Source organism: Pteropus alecto, unplaced genomic scaffold (genome assembly GCF_000325575.1).
Source record: "Pteropus alecto unplaced genomic scaffold, ASM32557v1 scaffold5, whole genome shotgun sequence".
Classification (NCBI taxonomy): domain Eukaryota; kingdom Metazoa; phylum Chordata; class Mammalia; order Chiroptera; family Pteropodidae; genus Pteropus; species Pteropus alecto.
In genome coordinates, this window is record NW_006441953.1 from 5,320,402 (window position 1) to 5,326,401 (window position 6,000).

A 6,000-nucleotide genomic window follows, 5' to 3' on the forward strand; every position below is an offset into this window, starting at 1 on the left:
CTTTTACATAATACCTTGCATTTTCTTCCAAAGATTATGAATACCACTGAGAAGTCCTTGGTTGCATTTGAAGTCAGTGAAAAATCCAACGATATATATAATAATTTAAGATTTAAAAATAATTTGAGTCTACGGCCATGCCACTCTGAACAAGCCCAATCTCATCTGATTTTGGAAGCTAAGCAAGGTAGGACCTGGTTAGTACTTGGATGGGAGACCAACTAGGAAGACCAGGTGCTGTAGGCATAAAAAAATAAAATAAAGTAAAATAAGGGATTGTAAGCTAACAAGATTCTTGCAATCTGTGAGGTCAACCAAGGATTGCCTCACCTAAAAAAAATTAAAAATTAAAATAATTAAAATTAAAAAATAATTTGAGAAAATGTAAACACATTTAAGTTCATAGTTTCAAATGAACTTATGTTTAGATGTTTGCAATGTCATGGATAATAAATTTATACTTATAAGATGATTGAAATTATGAGATAATGACCAAGTAATAATTTAACACAATAAGGTACTGATGCTAGTAAAAAGCTGGCTATGTGACATACTATTCTTTCACTGAAGAATAATATCAGACATTTCCAAACTTTGGAATCAGACTCTGAGTTTAAAGAAAAGCATGCAATGCATTCAATATTTTTATATACCTTTCACATAATGGAATTTATGTAAGAATATGCATTATAGGCCAAATTTAGCATTACTCTCAACTCCAATCACAAAAACTGCAACTGGATACCAACCTAATCAATTTCCTGGGGGTTTTATCATTAGTGGTCAACTCTTCATCCCTTCTAAATTTTCAACAATTTTAATTTCCCAAGAATTCATGTGTTTTTATTTAAATCTCATCCGTTAGGAAGTAAACTAAATGTCCTGACCATTGTTTTCAAACAGTCATGTTTGAAAGAGCATATTGTAAGCCTCTGGTTCTTTCTTTCTTTAAACAATATGCATATAAATGAAGAGCCTAGAACTCATAATTCTCTAGAGGCTGTCTCAGAACTACCAGGCTTTTCGGCCCTAGGTTTCTGGTTAAAAATAGATTACGAGTAGAAAAAAAGCTCACAATAAGGAACTGTCTTCAAAGTATTATCTTCATTATTATAGTCTATATATTGCAGAAATGCACAAATTTTTATTTTTTTAATTTTAAAGGAGGAAAAACTTTTTTAAAAGCTTTACAGTCATTGATAGAGATAAGAATGATAGAGATATTGGTGGCAATGAAGTTCCTTGGTATATCCACTTATTCATTCATTCACTCATACAATCAACTAATAAATATAGAGCACTTATCATACGTCAGGTGCCATGGAGACACTGGCTTCACAATGGTATAATGTGAGCTCATGTGGAGCTTGCTATTCGGTGGAGTAGATAATACTTAGATAATACTCTGAATAAATGTAGCACAGTGCTGTGGAAGCATATACTAAAAGAGAAGGGTCAGAGAAAGTTTTTCCAAGGAAGTGATATTTGAGATGAGATCTGAAGGATACCTAGGAGTTAACTAATTGAAGAGAAGCTGTGCTGAGAAAAAGTTTCAAAAAGTGGAAATGGTTTATGTTAAGCCTCTGTGGCAGCAGAAAGCATGCTGAAAAGAAGTACGAAGAGTTGAAAGCAAGGTGGCAATGGAGTGAGATAAGGCTAGCTCAGCCATGACACAGATATTGGTCTTTATTGTAAAAGAAATAGGAAATCACAGAAGGATTTTATGGAGGATGACATGATCCTAGGACATAGATCTATTTTTCCTACTGAAGATTTTGTTAAATGCCTAGAACACAATGACTGTTACTTAATAGAGTTGATAAATACTTGTTAAAAGGAAGGAAAAATGAAGGGAGAGATGATGAGTGGGAGGGAAGGAAACCTCAGAGAGGTTTGTGGAGTAGGTAAACTTTGTGCTCACCTCCATCTATAACAACATCAAAATTACAACCAAATTATTGAACAATCTTCACTGAGAACCACCTGAAGACTAGCCAATAGAATTCCCATAATCAAAGATATAAAGAAAAAATCACGTCAAGACTGGTAAGAGAGGCAGAGACATGGATCTTGCAGGTCCTGCGCCTACAGTGTGGCAATTAAGAAACAGGACGATGTCTTGACTATCAGGGAGTTCCTACCTGAGAAGCAAGGCGTCCCAGCCCCACACTGGGGTCCCCAGCCCTGGACACCAGTGCCAGGAAGAGGAGGCCCCACAACATCTGCTGTGAAAACTAGTGGAGATTACATCCCAGAAATGCAAAGGGCTGCTAGAGACTAAGGTGCTGCACTTGAAGGGCTCACATACAGACTGATTCACTCACAAACTCATTCTATCTGGGCTCCACTGCAAAGGTGGCAGTGCCAAAAGTACCAGGGACATATGGAGAGGAGCTAAATTGACTAACTTCGAGAAAAGGAATAGAGGGGCAGGGATAGGGGTAAATCCCTCTAGGAACAAAAGTATCATTAGGTGCCATTGTTCTTTTGTAGAGCTCCCACCCAACTGGCCTAGCTCAGGCAAGCAACAAATCTGTACTTTCCATTAATATGTCTAACACTGTTCACCCCACTCTGGTGATTCCCTGAGATCCCTGCCGCATCCAGGAATCTTGTCAGGCCTGAGACTCTTCCAGTGGCTTTTCCATAGGAGCAGACTGCCTCCGTTTATACTTCAAACTCAAAGGACCACAAAGCCCACATGAGTGGTGGCTGCCCTAGGCTTACATTGAAAATTTTCTCAAATGTCTACAAACTCCACAAAAGTGACAGCTACCTTCAGATCACACTATAGACTCTCTCAAATGTCCACAAACTTCACACAAGCAGCAGCCAGTCTTGACGCACATCGTAGCTCTTGTCAAGCAGCTCCAGGCCCAGCACAAACAGCGGACGTCTCAACTTGTATTGTAACACCCATCAGGTGGCCCCAAGCCTAGCATTAGTGGCAGTCAGTTTTGGCTTCTAACATAGCTCCAAATAAGTGTCCACAAGCCCAGAACGAGTAGCGGCGGGCCTCAGCTCGCATTGTTGTGCCTATCAAAGGGTCCCAAGTCCGGCACAAGTGGCTGCTGGCTTTGGTTTGCAGTGTAGCCTCTTTCAAGTGTCTTGAAGCCCAGAACAAGTGGCAACCACAGATCACTTTACAGCCCCTACCAACAGGCCCAAGATCTGTAAAAGTGGCAGCTGACACTGGCTTTTCCTGGAGCTCCTCCCAAGAGGCTTCAGACCCACCCAACATACCTGGTCACTAACCTTCGCCTGCACCAAAACCCTGCTAAAGTAACTCATGATTCATGGGGTCACCTCCACACAGTAGCTTGCCTACTATTGTTGCAGTCAGCTTTCAAAACCAATCAGCCTGAGGGTCAACGCCACCCTCTGATGTGTCAACAGCAATCAACGCTCAATTATAAAAGGGCACAATCAACCTACTTAAGGGACAGCCCTGAAGCACCTGGATCAGGTGACCAGGGAGACTGTGCCACTGAGACTCACAAGACACCTTCTACATAAGGCCACTCTGTCAAGGCTACGAGACATAGAAAATCTACCTAATATTTACAAGAAACAAACATAGGGAGTTAGCCAAAACTAGGAGACAACGAAATATGTTCTAAATGAAAGAACAGGTCAAAAATCTAGAAAAAGAATTAAATTAAATGGAGACAAGCAGTCTCTACCAGATACAGAGTTCGAAACTCTGGTTATAAGGATACTCAATGAATTTGGGAGAAGAATAGAGGAGCTCAGCGAGAACTTCAACAAAGAGACATAAAACATAAAGAGGGCAAACACACAAAAAATAAATCAGAACTGAAGAATACAATAACTGAAATGAAGAGTACGCTAGAGGAAATCGACATCTGATTATGACAATGAAAGTATGACAATTAAGTAGACAATGATCAGAGATCTGGAAGACAAGGTAACAGAAAATAATTGCAACAACATAAAGAAAAATAAATTTTAAAAAACGAAGATAGTTTAAGGGACAACTTGAAGCATACCAACATTTCCATCTTAGGGGTCTAAGAAGGAGAAGAGATAGAGAAATGAATTGGAAACCTATTTAAAGAGATAATGACAGAAATCTTCCCAAATTTGGAAAAGGAAATAGACGTACAAGTCCAGGAAGCATGGAGTGCCAAATAAGATAAACCCAAAAAGGCTAACACCAAGACACATCGTAATTAAAATGATAAAATTTAAAGACAAAGAATCTTAAAAGTAGCAAGAGAAAAGCAGTTAGTCACCTTCAAGAAAGCTCCCATAAAACTATCAGCTGATTTTTCAACAGAAATCTTGTAGGCCAGAAGAGAATGGCAAGAAATATTCAAAGAGATGAAAGGTAAAAACATACAACCAAGATTATTCTACCCAACAAGGCTATCTTTTATAATTGAAGGAGAGATAAAGTTTTCCAGACAAGAAAACCTAAAGGAGTACATCACCACTAAGCCAGTACTACTAGAAATGTAAAGGAACTTATTAAACAGAAAAGAAAAATTTAAAACTATATGAAAAAAAATATATAGAAAAGAAAAAATTCACTGACAAAGGTAAACACTAGTAAAAACAATGGATCAAATAATTGTAAAGCTAGTACAACGGTTAAAAGACAAAAGTAGGAGGATCATGCATAATTTCAACAATAAAGAAATACAAATACATACACACGCAAAGTGAAAAATAATGTAAAAACAAATGTGGAGGAAGTAAGTAAAAATTGTAATGATTTTAGAATTTGTCTGAACCCAAGTGACCATCAATTTAAAATAAACTGCTATAAACATAACTTGGTGTATATGAAGCACATGATAAGGACATCCAAAAATCTATAGCAAATATACAAGAAATAAGAAAAAGAAATTGAAACAAAATACTATAGAAAGTAATAAACAGATAGGAGAAAAGAGGAAAAGAATAAAAAAAAAAACAGAGAAGAACAATTGGAAAACAATGAACAAAATGGCAATATCTACGTACAAATCAATAATTAGCATAAATGTAAATGGCCTAAATGTGCCAATCAAAAGACATAGAGTGATCGAGTGAATTAAAAAAAAAAAACAACAAGCCTGTATATATGCTGTCTATAAGAGACTCACTTCAGATTGAATGATACAAACAGACTGAAAGCAGAAGAATGGAAAAGGATATTTCTTGCAAATAGAAACCAAGAAAACTAGGGTAGTAATATTATGTCAGACAAAATAAACTTTAAAACAATGGCTATAACAAGAGACATAAAAAAGGGCATTTTATAACAAATGATAAAAGGATCAATCCAACAAAAAGATATAACTTTTGTAAACATCTACACACAAAATATTAGAATACCTAAACATATAAGACAAATATTGATGGAATTATATGGAGAGCTCAACAATCATACCGTAATAATAGGGGACTTTAACATCCCATTGACATCATTGGATAGATCAAACAAACAGAAAATCAACAAGGAACTGTGGTCTTAAGTGACACATTAAACCAGATAGAGTTAGTTAATATTTTTAGAGCATTTCACCCCAAAGCAGCAGAATATACATTCTTTTCAAGTGTACCAGGAACATTTCCAAGATGGACCACATGTTAGGTCACAAAACAAATCTTAAAAATTTAAGATTGAAATTATATGAAGCAGCTTCTCTGATAACGATGGTATGAATCTACAAATTAATTTCAAGAAGAAAACTGAAAAACTCACAAACATGTGAATGCTAAATAAGATGTTACTAACAATAAATGAGTCAACCACAAGATTGAAAAAAATCAAAAAATACCTTGAGACAAATGAAAATGAAAACAAAATGACCCCAAATCTATGGGACACAGCAAAAGTAGTTCTAAGAGCAAAATTCATAGCAAAATAGGTCTACCTCAAGAAACAAGAAAAATCTCAAACAAATAATTTAACTACATACCTAAAGGAACTAGGAAAAAAGAATGAACAAAGCCTAAGTGAGTAGAAGGAAGGAAATAATAAAGATTAGA

The 6,000-nt window shown here is 36.4% G+C and overlaps 1 protein-coding gene and 1 pseudogene across 1 annotated transcript in view; one reads left to right on the top strand and one right to left on the bottom strand.

Moving 5' to 3' along the window:
- DKK2 (dickkopf WNT signaling pathway inhibitor 2) overlaps positions 1-6,000 on the bottom strand; it is a 96,186-nt gene that overhangs the window by 34,755 nt on the left and 55,431 nt on the right. The gene's annotated exons all lie outside the window — the stretch shown is intronic.
- LOC112485526 lies at positions 128-246 on the top strand (annotated as a pseudogene).